Genomic DNA, 24,116 nt, shown 5'->3' with positions numbered 1-24,116 from the left:
ACCTGTCTTCACAGCATAGTTAAAGCATGGACAGAATAAATTGATTATACACCGCAGATAAGTGATGTAGCCTATGCAAATTTCTACTAAAATATAACAAGTGTTGTGGCAAACAACAAAGCACTAGTGGGAGGAGGGAGTACCTGTCAAAGGCTTGTGAATTGTGAATTTGGCATTTCACTCTTCTCATATTGAAATGTACTTGAAAAGTACTTTTCAAAAGTCAAACAGCTCGCCCACATTTAGCCCAACCCCAATCTACATACTGCAGTCAGGTGCAATTGGTTCATTGGCTGGTCAATTCCCATGATGCAAGGCGGTAAATAGAGTTGTGTTAAAATTTGCTGAAAAGTTTGCAATTTGTTCGAATTGTTTGTTTGAATTCCGTTTATTAAACGCGGTGCTTGAATGTAGTGTTTTGTTGCCTGGTAATTGTCATTGTTGTGCTGGTTTACATTTGTAACCATGAGTTAAGTGACTGTTATGTTTGATAAGAAGAGCTGGAGTATTGCAGCATTAGACTTTGAGCAGTAATAGGCTTTCTTCAGCTATTAATCTGCAGTGTGTCACTTCATTAGCACAAGTGATGCAAGATCAGAGGCTTTAGAGGGACCACTATTTTGCATGGGGCCCCGGGGGCGCTGCACCCAAGCACCCACACTATCTCCACTATAAATGTGGTTATGTTATTGTAACTTTAAACCGTGAGTTGTAATAAAGCAGAAAAGTATTGTCTGTTATACTAGGCAAGGAAGGTTTCTTGCATTATTAAAGAAAGTAATTTATTTGTTTTAACTTAAAGTATGAAGTTAAACTAAGTAATTAAAAGTTAAATCAACTAAAATAACAACTTTAACAAAACTAGAACACTGTAGTTACATCACCCTCATTAACTTTAATTTCTAAGTTGAAACAAAAGCAGTCTTCAAGTTGAGTGAACTTCGATTTTCAAGGCTGAAGGTGAACTTTCATTTCCAAGTTAAACTACCATGAAATTTATTACAGTGTGTGATCTTTTAGTAAAAACATTAGTCTGCTTAAGTTGAAAGTATAAGTTCAATTGCTGCCTTAAAAACATGAGTACACCTAACTTGAAAAGACAATTGGTATGAATACAGTTAGTTGAAATTAAATGTAAAATTGTATGTTTGTTTAACAAAAGGAAGCAAGTTTCCTTGAATATACAATGTAAGATAGATGGTTGTTTTAACTCACAGTATCAAGTTCTAACAATAAATTATTATTAATTAAACATCTTCTCTAACTTACCTTCGTGAGTTGAAATAGCATACAATTGTATTTTTGCTTGACAAGAGGAAGCAAGTATTGATAGTTGTTTTAAATCACAGTATCAAGTTCAAACAATAAATGATCATTAATTAAACATATTCTATAATCTGACTTTGTGGGTTGAAACAACACTATTCTTAATGTTGGCTTTACTCACATTTTTAAGGCAGCAATTGAACTTAAATTTTTAAGTAGAACCACCCTGATAATTTTTACAGTGTGGGTGGCTGAGGGAGTTGGCCATTATTGATAACTAAGATCAGAGTGTTTTCCTCCTTTTATTCTGTTCCTTTTACTAACACGGACACAAGCTAGCCACGTAGCTCCCGAGCTAACGCTGCTAGCTTAACCACGTGGGGTCTGCTTACGTTTGTACGGAGCTAAAACACATGACGAGGGCTGGGTTAAGCGTGCGCGTTGCCTAGCAACCCCCTCGACCTTTTCAACCCCTCCCAATGGGTAAGCTTCGCTTCAGAACTCGAACCTCCGATGGCGCCATTTTGTTGCTACAAAGGTATCACCTCCTGTTAGCATTCCACTGACCACCATTTTTTTTTACGTCACTTGACTGCGAATAACTTTACATCTGAAGCGTTTAAAGACTCTATTTGTCCATTGTTTATTTCTAAAGAAACACGACAATGTATAAAAGGCTCCATTACCTTGTACCTCACGTACAACGCAGACGTTTTTGTAAAAATAGGCTAATGATTGTGTCATAACCAAGTGACTTACTGTCGCACAGTAGAGGAATTACCGTATAGTACAGGAGAAGCTTGCAGGCAGTTTCGACTTATATTAGCTGTTTAGGTTTAATTACTAATGTTAACTAGCATGTTAGTTAGCAATAATTAGCCTGTGCTTATGTTATCTCCTTACATATACCTACACTCTCCGTCTCTGTAAGATTGGGAATGATTGAGATTTCTCTCGGCAAAGCTACCAGAAGACTTCACACTTTCAGACAGGTTGCTCACGTCACATTTACATTGTCTCCGTCAGTTGGAGGCTGCGCAGTAAAGCAAGGGATCACCGCAAAAGTGCTTCTAATAGCCTTCACTGGTCTCCGTCCAGAGCAACGGGATCTATTGGTCCATTATATATATGTCAATGACCCCTCCTCGTGCACCCAGCACCACTACCGCCCTCTTGAGGCTAAATAGTTTTGTGCAGCTCACAGGAGTAGCCATTTTGGGAGTCGTTTTTGTGTTAGAACTACATTTCGACACCGCCCCTCCACTTCCATTCACCCTTACACACACACACTCACTCTCTCTCACACACGCCCACACACACACAGACACAGACGTGTCCATGACATGCTGCTTTTGTTTTTGCTTTGTTTGGTTGTGATATTGTAAAAGGTATATACGTTTTATTATTGAAGGATTATTGATTAGCTACTGATAATTGTGACGTTAATAAATTCGATTATACTTGATTAGCAGTTGCTGGTGATTATTTGTGTACTTGTTGTAATAATTGCTGGTCGAACGGGTCCGCGCTCGAAATCACCCTTTCCTTTAATTCCTTTTAAAGGATTTTTACAGAAATTAGACTGTTCCACAGTTTGATTATTGGTCCCTGACTTGCAGGGTGGTGCCCCGTTTTGATTGTTTGTCGAGTTGATGAAGTTATTAATAACCATATTCATAACTTTATTAATATTGATAAAACACATTTGATAATTTGCCAATGATCAAATCTGTACCCTACGTGTATCCTACACAAGGGTTGCGTTTGTTTATAACAAGAGGATTGTAATGAAGTTGAGATTGCGCGCAAAGCATGGTCACCTTTAGATTTAACCCTCGACTCTGGAATGGCCAGAAGGGCCCCGCCCAAGGATCTAAGGCTGCAAACTGGCTCACATGGGTCCAACATCTCTGCTATGTATCTAGGAGCCATAACCAAATGAGCTTTGGACATATTATGCTTTTCCGTGTTTTCTGTAATTTCTACAATGTTATAATGCCAGATTTTCATGTTAAAGTGGCCAAATAATTCAAATAATGAGGTAAGCGTATTTTAGAGAAATCCCTGTGAGCTAAAACTATTCTGAACGGTCCGGTTTCAACAGTTTTTTTCTACTTTCGGCTAAGTATTACGCAACTCTAAGCCGGCCTTCTATGATTGGTCATCTGCTCCAAGTAGACAGGACTGGCCAGTAGACAAGACTTGGAGCTATGAAAAAAATAAATCCTCTGGACTTTCATCGAGGAACACCGTATGTTGTGTGTATGTGTATATGACAGTTTCATAAAAAACGATTTCTTTTGTAGATTGATATAAATATAAATGCAGGAAATATTCAGATTAATTAACTGAATCTGTTTTTTTTACTGATTTATCTTTGACAAAAGGACAGAAAAAGTTTTAGCGTTATTAAAGAGATCTGAAGAGTGTCGTGTCATCAGAGGAAGTTTATCTTCAGACTCGTCCAGTTCTTTTGTTTTCAGAGTCCGCCAGCAGGCTTGTCTGTCTCAAGGCTGTTCACATACGGTGTTGTAGTGAAGACAAGTGAGCCCAAGTCATCACCAAGACCAGAGCGTATCGAGACCAAGACAAGACCAGTGAGAGTCCCACACGATAAAATGTGCAAAATACTAACCAGAGGCACTCCTCAAATTGATCTGAAAGATCCACATCTTTTATTGCCATAAGTGTATCATGAGAAATGCTTTGATAAAATAATCAAAAGGTATTACAGTGGAGAATTTTATGTGTAGGAATTTCCCTTTGTTTTTGTGATTGATAACGTTAGCTTCGCTAGCATCACTAACACTTCCTAAGTGCTGATAAAGAGGTCAGTCAGCGTTACACGCAGAATTTACACGCTGCTGTATTTTTTCTTTCAGATGTTTTAGAAATAAACTCCTTATGGATTAAGTAGCAACATTTTATTACAATATCATAGTATAGTGTGTGGCAATAATAATAAAAAGTCATAGTATAGTATGTCGTAATAATCATAAAAAAGTCATAGTATAGTACTGTATGTTGACATAATAATGTGAGGCAACACAAGGAGTCAAAGCAACGAAACCTTTCATTTATTTGAAACACAGAATGAAAAATGTCAAAAGATTATGATTCGTGGCTGTCATTAGTAGTAACAGGAACAGACTGCAACGGACGGTCAGGACAGCAGAGGAAGACATTGGACCAACCTTCCCTCCACCCGGGACGTGTACTCCTCTGATCGGGAAACAGGCCCTGCACCACTGTATTACGGTTTACAATCCTGTGTATGTACTTTCTATGTAAGACCAACAATAAACCTGGAGTCAAATGTCCTGTATTTGTTCACACTTTCTTCTCCATTATTCTCATTTATAATCTGCCATAAGAAATGTATGTCCAAAAAATCATCAAAAAGTCATAAATCCATAGTCGGAAAAAGGTCATGAAAAATCTGAATGGTGTATGGTGATGAATTATGAAAAAAAGTTATATTATAGTATGTTGAAATGTTAAGAAAATCATAAAAAATGTCATAGTATAGTATGTCAAAGAAACACAAAAAAGTCATTGTATAGTATGTCAAAAAAATGATTAAAAAAAGTCATAGTATAGTATGTCAAAAAATTTGATAAAGTCATAGTATAGTATGTCGAAAATAATGATATAAAGACATGGTATAGTATGTCGAAAAAAGTCATACTTTATTATGTTCAAAAAGTGATAAAAAGCCATAGTATAGTATGTCTGAAAAAGTCATAGTAGTGGCCGGGTTGGATCAGTGGGTAGAGCAGGAGGACATAGAGTATACTGAGAGGTTTGTGCCTCGACGCAGAGGTCCAGGGTTCAAGTCTGATCTGTGACAATTTCCTGCATGTCTTCCCCTCTCTCTCCCTTTTCTCACCTAGCTGTCCTATCGATTAAAGGCGGAAAAGCCCCAAAAAATAATCATATTATAGTATGTCGGAAAAAGTGATTAAAGAAACACTATGTAACTTTTAGCTGCAGCTGTAGTTCCAATGAGACAACGTGTAGGGGGACAGTCCCCCTACACGTTGTCTACGTTAGCTGCAGCTAAAAGTTACATAGTGTTTCTTTAAAAACGTCATAGTATATTATGTCCAAAAAGTAAAAATATGACCTTTTCTTACACAACATTTCCATGAATCATGGATGTGTTGATGACATAAATGAGGAAATATTAGAGGACTTAAGGAGACGTGATGTTGAACTGCATGTGCCGATGCCACTTAACCCAAATGCCCCAGCAGCAGCACAGGAGAGGACATCTCGGTCTAATGTTAAACTACATTGCAAAAATATCACCAAGACTTCATAACCTTGTGATTCGTGAGAGTGAGGCCAAAACATTGGAAAGTATGTTTTTGTGACAGTTCTTTATTTACATTTTGTCAAAAAGAAAAAAAACCTGCCCTGGGAGATGATTTGGTTCCTTTTTATTGTCCCATCTCAGTGGTGGTTCCTCATGGCCTTAAATTACTGCTGTTTTGCCCTAATTGCCCTCGTTCTAATTTTGCCTTAATTGCCCTAGTTCTAGTTTTGCCCTGATTGCCCGTTTCTTAGTTTTCTTGTTTGGTTAAGTTCTGTTCTGTTCTGCCCTGTGGTTATCTTATTTTCTTTGTCTTTAGCTTGTGTTCATTTAGTTTGTTTGGCATGCATTGTCCTGCCAGCATTTAACTCAATGCCATGCCTTAACATAACAGAGGACATTTATGTTAAAGCCCATGTTGCAGGGTTTATTTTCTAACGAATTTTAGCAATTTGCTTGTTGGTAATAAACATTTAAACTTTTACCCAACAACATCAAATACAATGGATATCACAAAACTGAATGAAATACGAAAAAGTAGTACTATTTTACAGCGGTTTCTCCTTTCCCCCACAATGCATTGCATGACGTCACGTTGGGGAGATGACAGGCGAAAGCCCTGTCTCGGTTCACTGTCACGGTCACGGTTTCTGGCACTGGTCTGGCAAAATATGGCTTTTGGTCTCGACCGAGTCAATGTGTCTTTATTATGTGTATAATAATATTGGAGGGAAAGTGAAACACAGTTTGGACGGGGATGCTGTTCGGGTTTTCACCAGTTTAGACAGCTAGCTAACGCTACGCCGACGTTTGCTAACGTTAGCGCAACAGCGTTAGCCTAGACTGCTAGCTAGTTAAATACCGGTATTACAACTGCCTTCGGAGCTGCGTCCACGTTGTCAACACAAGACATGTGGCGTTAGGGCTCCTTTTTTTTTCTCATACTTTCATTGAATGAAATATTAAGCTTAGCTCCTACGAGATAGCTAGGTCTTTTTTTTGTAACATTACACACAAAGCTAACTGGCTATAGTTAGCCTGTACGAATGCTAGCGGGATTAGCTAACGTTGCGTAGCCAGACAGCAATTTCGGCAATCGTCAGTAGTTTCAGCGAGCTAACCACGACAGTATATCGCCCACAATCAACCTCTGCTGCTAAAAGCAGTCAATCTGCAGCGATATTTGAAATGGAGACACATGGATGTGTTAGCTGTCGTGGTTAGCTCGCCGAAACTACTGCCGAAGCTGCTGGCTGGCTATGCAACGTTAGTTAATGTCTGCTAGAATACGTACATGCTAACTATAGCCAGTTAGCTTTGTGTGTAACTAACAAATACTCACCCATCTCGTAGGAGCGAAGTTTAACGTTTCATTCAATAAAGTTATGGTACAAAAGGAGCACTAACACCACAGGTCTTATGTTGACAACATGGACGCAGAACGTGGTCTGTTCTGTGGCAGTTTTTTGGACCTCGGGGACGCGACTGATCATATCGACGGTGTTTTCTGTCAACGGTCGCCCGTCGGCTATATGTGTCTACACCATTATGTTGACAACGTGGACGCAGATATAGGAAACTCCGAAGGCAGTCGTAATATTTACCGAGCCGTCTAGGCTAACGCTGTTGCACTAACGTTAGCAAAACGTCGGCGTAGCGTTAGCTAGCTGTCTAAACTTGTGAAAAGCTGAACAGCATCCCCGTCCAAGTAATAAATAAACACCAGGCAAATATGTTGTTACTGGAGGTAGTAGGCTACCATCAAAACGTGAGATATCTAATCAATATGTGTTTACAACCGTCGGAGGATTTCACAGGTGGGACTGGCAAGTTAGCCCATAGCTAGCATGATGCCTTCGATTTTCTAGATCTAGATAAGTTTATCGGTACTTATCTGAACTAACGACATGATCACTGTCACTAGATATGAATAAAACGTTGACTTTCACTTGGTGCTATTCACTGACAGTAAAAACACCTCTTCCTCATCCCAGTCAGTCACCATAGTTCTAGTACTAGGCTGATGCACGTCTCCCCAACGTGACGTCATCACCGAATTACGTAAAAAAACCCACTAATACCAAAAACGACAAAAAACTGACAAAAACGGGCCTTTAACACTATTTGCAGACATTTTTAACAATGATATACATATATTGAGTGCTATATGTACCTATTAATCAACAGTGGTGGTTAACCTGCAACATGGGCTTTAACTTTAGTCCCTCCCAAATTGATAATTTTGTAGACGGTGCTACGACCTGCCTACAGACGACCTTAGACTGTGTTGCTCCCCTCAAAAAGAAGATGATGAAGCAAAGGAAACTAGCACCTTGGTATAACTCCCAAACTCGCAAATTGAAACAAATCACGCGAAAACTTGAAAGTAAATGGCGTTCCACCAAACTGGAAGAATCTCGTTTAGATTGGCAAGACTGTCTGAAAACCTATAGGAAGGCCCTAAGAAAGGCCAGATCAGACTATTACTCATCACTAATAGAAGAAAATAGGAACAACCCAAGGTTTCTTTTCAGCACTGTAGCCAGGCTGACAGAGAGTCACAGCTCTACTGAGCCATCTATTCCTCTAGCTCTGAGTAGTGATGACTTCATGAGCTTCTTTAATGAAATAATTATAACAATTAGAGATAAAATTCATCACCTTTTGCCCTCAACTTCCAACGTTTCACCTTTAAATACAGGACTACTAGAAAGAACGACAAAAACTGAAATATACTTAGACTGCTTTTATCCTATAGACCTTCAACAATTAATGGTAAAATTATCCTCAGCTAAGCCTTCTACCTGTCTCTTAGACCCCATCCCAACGAGGCTGCTTAAAGAAGCGTTACCCGTAATTAACACCTCATTACTAGATATGATTAATATGTCTTTATTAACAGGTTATGTACCGCAGTCATTTAAAGTAGCTATGATAAAACCTCTTCTGAAAAAACCCACCCTCGATCCTGAAGTCTTAGCCAAGTATAGACCTATCTCTAATGTCCCCTTTCTCTGCAAGATCCTTGGGGAGTAAACTCCCCAGAGTCCTTATGTTTCTTTTTCCTGCTGCGCCCTGCTACGTCCAGCTATGCTCTGCTGTGCCATGCTACATCCTGTAACGCCCTGCAGTGCCCTGCTATGACATGAACTACTACGACTATCATTTTTAGTCACTGTTCCTTTATCTTTATTGTGACTGTTACATCACACAGCCCGTCAGACACCGCCTTCCAAGAGCCTGGGTCTGTCCCGTCAGACACCGCCTTCCAAGAGCCTGGGTCTGTCCCGTCAGACACCGCCTTCCAAGAGCCTGGGTCTGTCCCAGGTTTCTTCCTAAAAGGGAGTTTTTCCTCGCCACTGTCGCACCGTCGCACTATGCTTGCTCTTGGAATTACAAAAACTTGTTGGGACTTTATAAATTATAGAGTGTGGTCTAGAACTACTCTATCTGTAAAGTGACTCGAGATAACTCTTGTTATGATTTGATACTATAAATAAAATTGAATTGAATTGAATAATTTATTTCTTTTAGAGCAGGTTGCCATCTTGTTTGGCGGCTAGGCACCCATGGTGAGGTTCCTTCACTGTTTTTGCATGTGAGTAATTGCTAGTGATGTTGCCCGTGAACCTCCTGCTTCGAGGCATGTATCGAAGAAATGAACCAATTTGGAATGAAGCTTTGTATCGGAGCTTGATTCGTTTTGAGATAATCACGTGACCAGTGACGTCCGAAGCTTCGTTTCACACACACCCACGTGACTGCTTCGAAGTTGAATTCAAAGCTTTAAAAATAGTGCGACACAGGGCGCGTATTTGTGGGTTGTTGCAGTAGGAGAGTCAGGAGGGTTAGTGAATATAGAGAGATTATTATAGAGATTATTATAGCGAGTAGAGAGTTCATAGAAAGTTTATAGTGAGTAGAGAGTTTATGCAGGTAAGAAAAGAAATAGGCTCAGCCCTGGAACAGTGGAAATAATTATGTTTCTGAATAAAAATGACATTTGATGTCTATTCCCACACACATTTGTCACCAAGCACAATAATATCCCCCTGACCTGTCCACGAGCACTGTTATTGTCCATAAGCACCATCACTGTCCCAAATACGGTGACCAGACGTCCCGAAAAATTCGGGACAGTTCCGAAATCCAAGCAGGTGTCCCAAATTCTGGTGTCCCGAAAATTAGAGCAAAGTCTCAAGAGCAGACTCTAGAGTAGTTATAGTCTGATTGAACATTAAAAAACTGTTCATGGTGGTTTTTAATTGAGTCATCCTGCAGCCAGCTCCCGTCGTCACCTGAGTTCATGATTTTAATGATTTTTTTATTTGTATTTTCGGTTTTACAAGACAGACAATTGAGTTTCTGAATAAAAATAATACATAATCTTGGTGCGGAGTTTTGAAATTCATGTTAATATAATCACAGAAACGTGTGTACAATGTCTGTTCTGCATTAATTTCCCTCCAAAATTGATGTATTTGTTTACAAACACAAGAAACGTTCACAACCAAAATCCTAACTTTATAGTTTTATTTTGTGGAGAAGGCAATGACATTTCATTGATGCAAGGTCACAAATAGGCTTAGTTATTTATGTCATTATTTATTTATTCATGAATTCATACTCAAAATGTAGACATTCATGCCTAATATCTGTGAAACTGTTTTATTTTTGTCATGATCTCATATTTTTATTTATACAATTAACAAACAATACACTGGGACATAACAACGCGTCCCAGGAGCATCTGTGAAACAGTTTGTGACACAGTGCTATTCTTCCTTTCACCACTAGATGTCCTCATAGAGTTCTGAAGCTTCGAGTATTGACCTTTTTTCGATACAATTGGATTGAAAGCTTCACTGGTTCAGAAAGCTTCAGTTCGCCATCACTAGTAATTGCACAGGGACACGATATAGACTGCACCATTTTGCTGTGAGGATTGCTGTGACTTGCTGTTTGCATTGAGGTACCTCATTGATAAAAAGTCAGTGTAGAATGTTGAATGAAGGGATAAAAGCCATAGTATAGTATGTTGAAAAAAGTAATAGTATAGTATTTCGAAAAAAGTTATAAAAAGTCTGTAGTATGATGAAAGTTTTTCATGAAAGTCATAGTATTGACCTTATTCTTTGGCTGAACTAGGCCACTTTCGCATTCTGTTATTTTGTAATATTACTTCCGTTTTAGAGCGGAAATGCTATTACTTTGCTTAGCATAGCCAACTAATGTGACATTGTCTTTGTAACAATCTATCTATAAATTGCAGGAACGTCTGTCTGTCTGTGTGTGTTGTTAGAATATATTTGTGAGAGTAAGCTAACAGGATTGTAGAGTTCATGATTTTGACCTTGTTGTCTCGTTTCCCTGGGTTTTGAGAGGCCATCTGGTTCTACAGTGATTTGACATTACAAAAGTAGGGTGAGATAATGCCTGAAATGAAAAGGTCTTCTCTGATCAAGGGGGGAACAGGCAACAAGGTCAGTGTTTTGTAAGCACGTGATATGTGACACAAAGTATAGTGGAATGACCTGACTCTTGGAGAACTCCGTAAATTTGAAGGAGATTAAAAAAACACAGAGGTTCAAATTTAACAATAGCAGTCTGTCTTTATGAGCTGAGAATGAGAAGTCGAGGTCATTCGTTTATACAATGTGATACATATTGTTAGACGGATGAAGCAGAGAGAGGGAATAAAAAGTAAAGGTTCTGGGTTAGCCGGCATCAGATGCTGGGGGAAACTCTGTCTGTTTGCTAGGTTTTAGCGATAGGCTGTTTTGCCTTGAAGTAATCTGATCCTTGTGCACAAGTTTATTGTATTTTGCAAATATCATTCACTAAAGCTTGTTATTAACTTTAACTGGATGAATCTTGAGTCTTATTTTGAATCTTGAGTCTATTTCTCTGATCTACTAGTAAACGAACACTATTCAGTGACCATAGAATTGGAGTCAGATTAAAGGAGAATTCCGGCCAATTTTTACGTTAATCTTGATCGCTATAGCTAAGCGAGTACTTTCGATAGAAAAAACCCCGACCCGAATCAGTGCAGGTAACACGGAGAAGCTGCAGCTACGTACTACAAGCGTCCCCTGAGCTAAAACGGTAGTGCTCGGGGCAAGTTTTAGAGTGCCTTTGTGCCTCTTAACAGACACAAAATGCAATTAATATGTCTGTGTCACATGAACAGGGCCCTTACGTGTCAACAAGATGCGTTTTCAACTCAGACATTGTTTAAATTCACCTACCCTGGTCCCTGTCTCGATCCTGCCGGTAGCTAGCTTGCCCTGCTAGCTGATAGCCGTTAACTGCTAGCTGCCGTCCGGTGAGTGTATTCAGACAGGCTTCTGTGATAATCATCCCAATAACAATCCACGGAGGGGTGGTGGTGTGGCTATGTCCTCCAGAGGACAGGTCATGTCACGTCTTGAAATGTATTCCCCCCTAAAAAAACAGTAATGCGGTAGTAGCTGTTAGCTGCTAGCTGCCCTCCGGTGAGTGTGTACAGCCAGATAATTGTTAGCCGTTAGCTGCTAGCTGCCGTCCGGTGAGTGTATTCCGCCAGGTATCTGTGATAATCATCCCAATAAAAATCCGCCCGGTGGTGTGGCTATGTCCACCAGTTACTGAAGGCTAGCTTTAGCTTGTGCTTGGAGCAGCAAGTTCATCTGCCTGTTTCCCCTCTGTCTGTCAGTCTCGTTCTTTCCAACTCTTGAGGCTAGTTCTTCGCCTGTATACTCGGGTTCGAATAAATAAGGACGACCATCAAACTCAAAAGGCTCTTCCGTGTGTTGTATATCTGCTATATTCTTCATACTCCAAGCTTCTTCCCTTATAAACAACTCCGCTTTTCACTCTTCACACACTACGCTCCAATCTGCACACTACTGTTTACCTTTTTCTGCTACAACTGAATTCCCAGGAGACAACGCGATGCAACAGCTAAGCTTCAGTAACGCTATTACTGTGCAAGCCACAGACATCGTTTATCACGTTTCCATGTAGTTACATAGTCACTGATATGGTCATAACCACTACAGTGCTCAATTACCTATTTTGAGGGGGAAATAATCTAAACATTTCGCTGCGAAGGCATGATCTGTCCTATGCAGGACATCCACCAGCCCACCGGGCGCTCCGTGGATTTTTATTGGGATGATTATTACAGATGCCTGGCTGAATACACTCTCCAGCTAGCAGCTAACGGCTAACAGCTATCTGGCTGTACACACTCACCGGAGGGCAGCTAGCAGCTAACAGCTACTACCGCACTACTGTTTTTTTAGGGGAGAATACATTTCAAGACGTGACATGACCTGTCCTCTGGAGGACATAGCCACACCACCACCCCTCCGTGGATTTTTATTGGGATGATTATTACAGATGCCTGGCTGAATACACTCACCAAACGGCAGCTAGCAGCTAACGGCTATCAGCTAGCAGGGCAAGCTAGCTACCGGCAGGATCGAGACAGGGACCAGGGTAGGTGAATTTAAACAATGTCTGAGTTGAAAACGCATCTTGTTGACACGTAAGGGCCCTGTTCATGTGGCACAGACATATTAATTGCATTTTGTGTCTGTTAAGAGGCACAAAGGCACTCTAAAACTTGCCCCGAGCACTGCCGTTTTAGCTCAGGGGACGCTTGTAGTACGTAGCTGCAGCTTCTCCGTGTTACCTGCACTGATTCGGGTCGGGGTTTTTTCTATCGAAAGTACTCGCGTAGCTATAGCGATCAAGATTAACGTAAAAATTGGCCGGAATTCTTCTTAAGTCTGGCCTTTTTAGGGCCAGACCGGTCATCGGTCACATTTTAGACTAAATCCTACAGTGTGTGTGTGTGTGTGTGTGTGTGTGTGTGTGTGTGTGTGTGTGATTTGCATATCTCAGGTGTCTTGCTACCGGCACGAGTAAGTGCGGGCCGAGTTTTACGTTGTTTGGATTAGAAATGCAAAAGATATCGTAAAATATATATCGGTAAAAGAATAATGGAATAAGGTTGGCAAAAAAAAGGCGCTACTCTTTTCTGTGTCTATTTTTTCCCTAAGAGGAAACTCAACAAAATGCCATTTGCCAACACTAAATATCAAACAAAAGCCAGACACTATATACGGTATAGTATTAAGTTGCTGTGAGCTGTAGCCTACATTCACAACTTCTAACCAGAGGCAGAATATAAAGTAACCTCAGAGATTATTCCTTCACAGCGTTGTGCAATGAGAGAAAATCTCAGAGCTGAACCGGGCAGACACATCAGTTTTCATCAGACTCACCCCGGGTTAATTAAGTCTACTGCTAACTAATAACATTACCGTCGCCAAAATACCCGCGCGAATCAAATCCCCTACTACACCGTTAACTGTCAAACCACTAATGCATGGAAATTAACACCTCTGCTGAAATGTTAAATTTGTTAACCATCCGACATGAGAAAACACTGTCTGTCTCTCTCTCTCTCTCTCTCTCTCTCTCTCTCTCTCTCTCTCTCTCTCTCTCTCTCAATTCAATTCAATTTGCTTTATTGGCATGAACAAAGAAAACATGTTGCCAAAGCAGTTTACAGAAAATACATATAGTACATATCACATATTAAATACATACAGTATGTGTCACATATATTCTATACAGTGTCATAAACATACAACATACTACCTTACAAAACAATTACATAACAGTTTTTACAATCTTATAGTAGTGAGTCCCTCAGGTTGTGGCAGGCAGATCCATATTTAGCTGCCAGTGGAGCTGCTGTCCCTTCTCCTAGGAGGACTACCAGCTTCTCTTCTCATCTTAACATTGGGACATTTGCTATTTTGTTGGCTATTTTTCCAAAGTGTTTAACAGTGGAGGAGGAAGTGTATCTCTGTTTCTATCTCCCCTGTTGACCAGTGAGCAATCATACACTCCTCTCTGGGCAGCCATGTCTGCCTGGGTCTTCCTGTCTCTACGGCCAGTTGGTGGTCACTGAGCCTGTCTCTCTCTCTCTGACCTGTCTGTCTGACCCGGTTGGTGGTCACTGAGCCTGTCTCTCTCTCTCTGACCTGTCTGTCTGACCCACTTGGTGGTCACTGAGCCTGTCTCTCTCTCTCTGACATGTCTGTCTGAGTCTTCCTGTCTGTCTGACCCACTTGGTGGTCACTGAGCCTGTATTTAGTCAGGATCTCTGAGAGTGTGCAGATATTCAGCCAGTTTATATTCTCTGTTAAGAGTCAAATAACAATTTAGTCTACTTTGTGTTTTTGTTTGACTTTTCCAATGTTCTAAATATTGATCTTTTGAATGGTTCATAATCTGTTTAGTTCTGTTGTGTTGTTTTGAACCATTGCTGATGGGAGCCTGGTTAGTTAGCTTCACCGTCAGCTGACTGAGGGGACTGTTTCTGGTTAGTTAGCTTCACCATCAGCTGACTGAGGGGACTGTTTCTGGTTAGTTAGCTTCACCATCAGCTGACTGAGGGGACTGTTTCTGGTTAGTTAGCTTCACCATCAGCTGACTGAGGGCACTGTTTTCAGGATTCAGCTCTTGCGTTTTTAGTGCTTTAAAATGAACTGTGTCTTTTTGGCTTAAATTAAGATGTGTCCAAAATGTAATAGCTGGTTTCTGTATATTTAGCAATAATGGGAAACGTCCCAGTTCTGCTCGACAGGCGTTATTTGGGGTTTTCCTTTGAACATTTAGAATTCTTCTACAGAATTCTGTGTGTAGGGTCTCTATCGGGTGCTTCTCCGAGGAGTCATGCTCCAATCTACTGGGTGGGCCCCAAATTTCACTTCCATAAAGTGCTATCGGTACAATTACACTATCAAATATTTTAGTCCAGATTCTAATTGGGATGTTAATGCTGAACAGCTTGGTTTTTAATGCATACATTGCCGTGCATGCTTTTTCTTTAAGTGAATGTATGGCTTTATTGAAATTCCCTGATGCAGATATGGTCAGACCAAGGTAAGTATAATTTTGTGTGTGTTTAATTTGGGTGTTATTCAAAGTAAAATGCTATTTGGTTTCAAGACATCTGGCCTTTTTTTGAAAGATCATAATTTGAGTTTTCTTGAAATTGACCTCCAATGCCCAGTTATGGCAGTATTGTTCCAGGATGGACAGGTTATGTTGAAGACCATCTCTTGTTGGAGACAACAAAATAAGGTCATCTGCATAAAGCAGGTATTTAATCTCTGTGTCTAAGAGTGTGAGGCCTGGAGCTGCTGATCGGTCCAATTGGTCTGCAAGTTCATTTAGGTTGAATAATGCAGGAATTATACAGCATCCTTGCTTCACACCGCGTCCTTGGGTAAAATATTCTGTTCTTTGATTATTAATTAATTAATTAATTAATTTTCACAGCACATTGATTGTGCTTGTACATATATTTGATAAGGTCATATACCTTGCCACCTATTCCACTTTGAAGGATTTTGAAGAAAAGTCCTTCATGCCAAATGGAGTCAAAGGCTTTTTTAAAGTCGATGAAACAAGCAAATATTTTCCCTCCCTTTTTTTGGTGGACATGTTTGTCAATTAAAGTATGTAAGGTGTATATATGATCGGAGGTTCTGTAACTTGGAAGAAAGCCAATTTGGAATTTACTAAGTATGTTTTTTTTCTTGAATAAAGGTTAGTATCCTTGAATTTAGGATACTACAGAAAATTTTCCCAAGGTTGCTGTTGACACAGATCCCTCTGTAGTTATTAGGGTCTGATTTATTTCCATTTTTGTGGATTGGGGTGATCAGCCCCTGGTTCCAGACATCAGGAAAGCAGCCAGATGTCAGCACCATGTTGAACAGTTTAACAATTGCAATTTGTAACTCTGGGGTACTGTTTTTCAGCATTTCATTTTTTATGCAATCTGTGCCACAAGCTTTTCTTGATTTAAGAGTTTTCAGTTTGTCTGTTAACTCTTTTTGTGTAATTGGATAATCTAATGGATTTTGGTTAGTTTTGATGGCTGATTCAAGATTGTCTAATTTTGATTTAATATCAATTTGGTTTATGTTCAGGTCTTCAGGTGGGATACTTTTGTAAAGGTCACTGAAGTATTTTTCCAGATGTCTCCATCTTGTATTGCCAATTGTTGTGGCTTTGTGGTTTCTAAACTGTTCAACATGTCCCAGAACTGACCCTGTCCTACTGCGTTTTCAATCTCCTGAAGTGTTTGATTGGTATGGTAGAATTTCTTTAGTCTTATGGTCTGTTTATATTGTTTCAGAGTTTCAAAGTATTCATGTTGTAGTGTTGGGTCATGTTGGTTTCTGTGTTTTTGGTTTGATAGCTGTCTTAAATGTTTCCTCATTTCTTTACATTCACTGTCAAACCATTTTTGGTCAGAGGTTTTTTGTTCACTGTTAAGGTGTTTTCCTTTTGTTTTCCCAAGTTTGGCATTTAATGCAGCGTTTTGGAAGATATGGGTAATGTCTTTTGTTGCTTTGTTAACGCCTTCAGAGGTATTTTGATAGTGGACTATGTTGAATGTGTTTATTGCATGTTTTATTTCATTAGAGTTCAAAGTGTGTGTAAATTGTTCATTACTGTTTGGAGTCCATTTGTATGCCTGATTTAGATTGTATAGTTTACTTGGCTGTTTCTTAGTAGTATCTCTGTTTTTTTTCGAGTACATATGTCTTTGGCTGTGATCTGAGAGGGGGGCTGTGCTCGTACAGTGAAAGCACTGAATGAGGAGGGGTCCATGTCTGAGATGGCATAGTCAACTACACTTTTACCAAGAGCTGAACTACTGTTCGTCCCAGACTGTCTCCTCTGAACCTCCCATGTAATATATACAGGCCTGAGGCTCTACAGAGATGCACTAACTCTTTCCCATTTCTATATATTGTTTTGTCAGGGTTGTTCCTCATGACTGTAGTTATGGGGGTCAAAAGTGACGGTCTGAAAACATCCTTATCTCCTGTGTGGTCTATACAGTCAGATTCTGAGCCTGTTCGTGCGTTGAAGTCCCCACACAGAAGTATTTTGCCTTGGGCTTGAAACTGGCAAATCTCTGTCTGTAGAGAGCTGTAGAAGTCTTCGTCATGGTATGGGGACTCTGATGGAGGGGTGTATATTGCACACAGATATAAATCTACGTCACAAATGCCCACGTCTTTATTAATTTTCAACCAAATGTGGTTTTTGTTTTGTTTGACCGTGCTGATGTGATTGGTGAGATCAGCTTTAAGCCAGATTAATATTCCTCCAGAGTCTCTGCCACGGTGTACTGTGCTCAGTTTAAGTGAAGGAACTGTAATTTCACTGTAGCCTGAGGGACATTGGGCGATTGTATCAGATCGACACCACGTTTCTAACAGAATTAAAATATCAACATAATTTACGTTATTAAAGATAGGTTCTGTGGTCTTAAGACCAAATGTACTAGAGTACACCCTGAATATTCCAAAAGCTTATTTTTAAAGATTTCATTTTTGAGAAAAAATACAGAAATTCAACTAAAAAATGAATAAAACGAAACCAAAAAAAAAAAAAGAAAATACATTTAAAAAAAAAAAAAAGAGGCTAACCTGCTGTAACCAATTACTCTGTGTGTGTGTGTGTGTGTGTGTTATCTATGGTATCCCTGTACCTCATGTTTGCAGTAATCTGTTACACAGGGTGTGGAGCATCTCTTTGATCGCCCCAAGTTCAGACATTGGTGTACTTGATTGTATACTCTCTCTCTCTCTCTCTCTCTCTCGCTCTCTCTCTCTCTCTCTCTCTGCGCACACACACACACACACACAGTCCGGTTCTGGTGGTTGATGAATGCAGAAAGGTGCTGATTAGCTCTCATAACGGGCCGGGTGGGTAGTGCACTGCCATGAGTCCATGACGCTAATGTCTGATTACTCCACATTGTCATTGTGATATTTTGTGATTACGTTCTGAATCTGCAACGTTCTCTGTCAGGTAAATCAGTAGTAGGCTATACAGGGGAGTTGCATATGAAATGGTTTGGGGTCCTTCTGTAAGTAATTTTGGGGTACAATTTGGTTTTGATGAATTCTACAAGCAGCAACACCACAGGACAAGCAATCGGCCCGTTCCAAACAGGCACATTTTCAACGGGCACTGCACTAGTAATAATAATTATAATAACATTGGGAGGAAGGCTTGAAGGATGGATGACAGAAAATGGCTGAATCACAGTAACAGAAGTCATGTTTTCCCCCCAGTCACTGATCGGAGTGTTTCCCATACATTGATTTATTCGTGGTGGCCCGCCAGAATATCAACATTAACCGCCACAAATAGAATTTCTATTATTTCTGCTATTTGAAATGGGAAAAATCTTAAAGAGCCCCTTTCAGCGTCATATTTGTACTCTTGGGGTCCACTGCAATAGTTTTACATGCTTTAAAGCGCCCATATTATGCTCATTTTCAGGTTCATAATTGTATTTTAAGGTTGTACCAGAATAGGTTTACATGGTTTAATTTTCAAAAAATACGATATTTTTGTTGTACTGCACATTGCTGCAGCTCCTGTGTTCAGGTCTCTGTTTTAGCTACAGAGTGATACCTCTTTTTCAGCCCGGTCTCATGGAAGTTCGTGTAAATGTACACGTTATTCTTAATCTATTGATTCGTGTTCACGGAGACGTTTTTGTCGTTTTTTACGTCGTGGACAACACGAAAATGTGAACCAATGTATTTCAATGGGCAGCATATTACGTGGCCACAGAACGAAATTGTAGGGAGTAATATAAAAAGCCGAAAATCCGCGTAGGGAGGTTGGTCGGGGTGGTGGACGGGTCAAACAACACAGGACTTTCACACCGGAGACCGGGGATCGCGCCCCGTGTGTGGCAGTACCTTTGTCCCGCGTGTTGCAGTTCCTTTGTCGGCGTGTCCCGCGTGTGACGGATCCTTTCCCCGTTCTTTTTTTTCCCTAACCCCAACCGTCTCGTTATTGTGGCGTTTCCTTTCCCGTGTCCTGCGAGTGGCGGCCCGCGAGTGGCGGCCCGTGCCGTTGTTCTGGCCGGCGTGTGGCGCCTCATTTCCCCGATCGCGAGTGGCGACCCGTGCCGTTGTTTTGGCCGACCTTTTCGGCCGCCTCCCGGCGTCCTTTCCCCGGGGGCCTCCCGGCGTCCTTTCCCCGGGCGCCTCCCGGCTTACCGAGCGACCTTTTCGGCCGCCTCCCGGCGTCCTTTCCCCGAGAAAATAACGTAACAGTTACACGTAAAAAACGAGAAAAACGTCTCCGTGAACACGTATCAATAGATTAAGAATAACGTGTACATTTACACGAACTGCCGTGAGACAGGGTTGTCTTTTCTTCTTCTTCTTCTGTACTATCTTTGATTGCACTCGCACATGCTCAGTAGCTCAGATGTAGCTCATGTCAGCTAGCTCCATAGACAATAAAAGAAAGGCTGTTTCTCCAACTTCAGTCAGTTCCAAGGCAGGATCAGCTGGGAGACTTCTTCTAAACCAGGGCGCACATGGAAGTAGTTCTTTTGGAGATTATGGTGAACTTGTGTGTGTTGTAGCAGTGCTTTGCTATTGAGAACGAGATAGCATGCTAGCATGCTAACGCTAGCATGCTAAAGGTTGCGGTTAGCCAGCTCTTTTCGGCTAGTGATGTAAAAAGCCTTGCAGATTTTGACCAGCTCACCAGGGGTCTCATTTATAAAACCTGTTACGCAAGAAAAAGTTGCGTGAAGCAGGGTGAAATTTGTCGTCGCAACATTCCTCGCAATAGTCGGGATTTATAAAGAATTTCCATGCGTAAAAATTTTTCCGCAAACTTTTGACCACACGTGTGATCGTGCATAATGCTCCCAAGGTTTTGTAGACTGCGTTTTAGTGAACTCCGACGGTATGCCCGTTTTCCGAACCTAACCCAGTTTTTGTTTTCCTGAACCCAACAATCCCGTTCTTGCTAAACCGACCCAGAGCCGGTCGCGGTGCCCCGCGAGGGGCTGCCAGCAACGGGGAGAGGCAGGGGATCCTCCCACACCGCGCAGCGGAGGAAATGCGCTTTTCCTCCGCTCCTCTCCCCTACCTCTCCCCGTGAAATGCTGTGTGTGTGTGTGTGTGTGTGTGTGTGTGTGTGTGTGTGTGTGTGTGTGTTGTTGTTGTTGTTTTGTGTTTGTGTGTGTGTGTGTGTGTGTGGTCGTGTCTGATTGTAGGTGTCTGTATGTGAATGTTGTCTTTCTGCACCTGCTATTCCCACACAGTTACCATACAAGTTACCAAATTGTTTACCTGTTTTGCACCAATAATGATCCAAAATCTTGTTTCTATTTTTTACCTTTTTAATAATTGAATTTCCTTTCTCACAAAAACCGAAAATGATCATATGATCATAAATGTGATCTCACAGGGGTAAATGGCAAATATGAACCATAAATGATGTATTTGAGCTAAATCTGTTAAGTATTAAGTCTGTGTAACAACAATATGGACACTACACAAGGGTTACGGCTTCCAAACAGGATTTAGTTTGGACGTTCTACCTCTGTTAGGAGCACATCGATCTCACAATCACTGAATCAGGTTTTTCCCCCATTTTTCCGTTTCGTGATTGGTGATCAAGGGCTCCTTTCAAGGCTGGAATATTCATTGATTGATTAACATGGACCTTATTAGGACAAATATGACCTCGGGAGGAGCGTGAGGCTCGTGCACGACCGCATAAGGTAACGCACGTCCGTATTTATAACGAGAAGAGTGCGCACCGGTGTGCGCCGCAAGGTGTTATAAATCAGAATATTGTTTTTGCGTACGAAAATTCTGACTTTTTTGCGCACGAAATCTTTCAGAATAGAATCTACGCACAGTTTTATAAATGAGGCCCCAGGAGACTGAAGGCAGGACACATTCAGAAACCGGATCTCATTCTAAACACCATGGATGGATTTTTTTCAAAGTTTGTATGCGTGTGGAAGCACCAGAGACACAAAATAACACCCCAAATCCCAGAAAAAGTAATTTTTTCATAATATGGACACTTTAATGTTCAATGTTTCTCATACTGCCCATTGCTGCAGCTCCTGTCTGAAACACTCTGTCTGAGCTCTTGGCCCGCCTTCCTGAAAAGCCCAGTCTGCTCTGATTTGTCAGCTGGCCCACTCTGTTGTGATTGATCAACCACATTCAAACAAGCTGCTGGGCAGGATGTTTTAAATTACACGGCTGTAACAACCAATATTCGGCAAAAACAAACCCCAGCACCAGGGGTCACAGCGGGCTGGTTGCCAGTGGCAGTGCATATGGCAGTAACAGAAAGTCTGCTGATCCGACGGATAGTCTGAGTAGTCCGGGATCAGACGCCATGCTGGAGCTGGGCTTTGAGCTGGATGAATTGGAGTTGCTACAGATATAATTATATTCTACAAATATAATTTAATTCTGTGGGAGAGACTGTGCATTGTAAAACCAATTTGATCACCCACAGTGTCGCTGCTAAATGTTCCCACTGTTTAGAACGCCGACTGGTGCTAGTACTACACTAACCGGGATAACAAATACAACTGTGTTCAAAACGGAAGAGCAAAAGTGGTCGGGACAGCATAAGGTGGATAGTATGTCATAAAAGTGATTAAAAAAAAAAAACATAGTACAGTAGGTTGTCAGAGTATCATGGGTACACACAGTAGAGGTATTTGGACCCACATTGCCATCCCTAAAGCATTCTTTAGGAACATGATGCTGGTATACGTTTTAAAAATGGTGGCATGACCAAATACACAGACACAACTAGGTGCATTTGCTACTTTTATTCATTTGAAGGACGGCAATATTGAAGCTGATTGTATGTTAATGCAGGTGACCTAAAAGCTCTGACAGTGCAATAGAAGATTTGGTGAAATAATAACAGTGTGGTACTTGAATGCAACAGCAATTAACTCTGAATAGATACATCAACAAAACCTTTTACGTCCCATTGAAAATTCTTCCTGGCCCATTTCAATTTATCACTTTATGTACAAATCATATTACTGTGTTTTCAGTTTAAAGTGAGTGCTGCTGGGAGGATAAAATGTGGTAGAGATAATTTTTTTTTTTAGATTTGAAAAACCTAACCCAACAACAGTCTGAATAGCTGCTGTGTACAACAACCCATGTGAGAAACAGGTTACAGACTGCATACAAGAAAAACGAATGTCATAAATGAGGTTTGGTGCACATGAATACATTTTAATCTGTGGTGATCTGTGGTCTACCTAATGCAAAGGAAGACATCGATGAAAATTCAGGGCAAAGCACTAACTCATGGTAAAAGTTCCATTTTTATAAAAGCAGAAAACCAAATTGAGACATGATGTTGAAACTGATGCACAGAACGAGGCATGGTTTCACAGTATCTCTCAGGAAAATCACCCATTCAAATCTTTTAAGTCTAAAATTGTTATTTTGCACAAAACCAACTGCTTGCCAAGTGCCCTCCTCAACTGTGCAATGCAATGAGGCTTTAAGTCACTGATTCATAAAAGCAATTCACTGAGCAAGTCATGTCAGGTAGATAACTATAAAATTACAGACATCTCAGACTGTTGGAGCACAGTACATTTGAAAAAATTCAACATAAAAGAAAGATTTACAATGCAGTCATCACCTTACTGCAATGTGCCGGAGTTATTGAGGATTTCTAGTTTGTTACATTAAATGAACTGAAAAGGCACATCACATTTCTGAAGCTGACATTTAAACCAGACATCCCAGTGAATTACATGAAACCTCACATTGTTTTACATGGCACAGAACAATGTACCAAACCACTTTTCAACACACCATTCAGTTTCCAGCTTCCTTAGGGATGATCTGTAAAAACCTTACGTTCCATCTGCCCTGACGTCAAAGGAAATCTTCTCCGTTATTTACAGTAACTGTGTTTAAGGCGACCCTGCGTTTCTTCAAGGAAACCAATGTTTCGGAAAATTGGCTCAGTGACCAGCGTGGCATTGGCCTGACTTAGTCTGATCCTGATAAGGAAAAGGTCAGTGTCCAAAATTGGCACCCAGTTACTAGACTATGGATTAAGAGGTAACTACTGTTTTTTTTCAATCTGGACCCTGGACAGTTCATATGTTTTTATGTCTAAGTGACTGATGGGAACAACAATCTTTGACATTGGTCCAGTATTAAGAGAGATCGCTGCAGTCGGCAGCAGAGAAACAAGCTACAATGTAAGTTAATAGGGCAATTGTGCAGCTTGTTCATATAACTGCTGGTTTTGCCGCTGACAGACTCAGATTAATATTCTAAGTGTCTGACAACATCATGGAAAGGATTTCTAAGGAGGTCGACCTTTCTGTTAAAGAGTAAGATACTTTTTTTAAAACAAAAACATCCGCGAAAATGCGTTCGCTAAACCCACCAGACTCCATGTAAATAAATTTGATTTTAGCAATAAAACACTTCCACACTTCAAATACACTTCATTCAAAGTCGACAGAAACTAAATAAATCTATGAAAAGCCGTTTTGGGTTTTCTTTCCACTTTTCCAACCATCACCACTCTAGTTTTGGTTAAAATAAACACAGTTTACAGATTTACATTAACAAAATATGTTGGCTCTATACACGCTAAAAGT

The 24,116-nt window shown here is 40.5% G+C and overlaps 1 long non-coding RNA gene across 2 annotated transcripts in view; it reads left to right on the top strand.

Annotated features, from left to right (window-relative positions):
- LOC120545599 overlaps positions 1 to 24,116 on the top strand; it is a 72,697-nt gene that overhangs the window by 24,694 nt on the left and 23,887 nt on the right. The gene's annotated exons all lie outside the window — the stretch shown is intronic.

This window comes from Perca fluviatilis, chromosome 17 (genome assembly GCF_010015445.1).
Source record: "Perca fluviatilis chromosome 17, GENO_Pfluv_1.0, whole genome shotgun sequence".
NCBI lineage: Eukaryota > Metazoa > Chordata > Actinopteri > Perciformes > Percidae > Perca > Perca fluviatilis.
The sequence above is the reverse complement of the archived record's forward strand: the minus strand, read 5'-3'. Positions and strand labels throughout refer to the sequence as shown.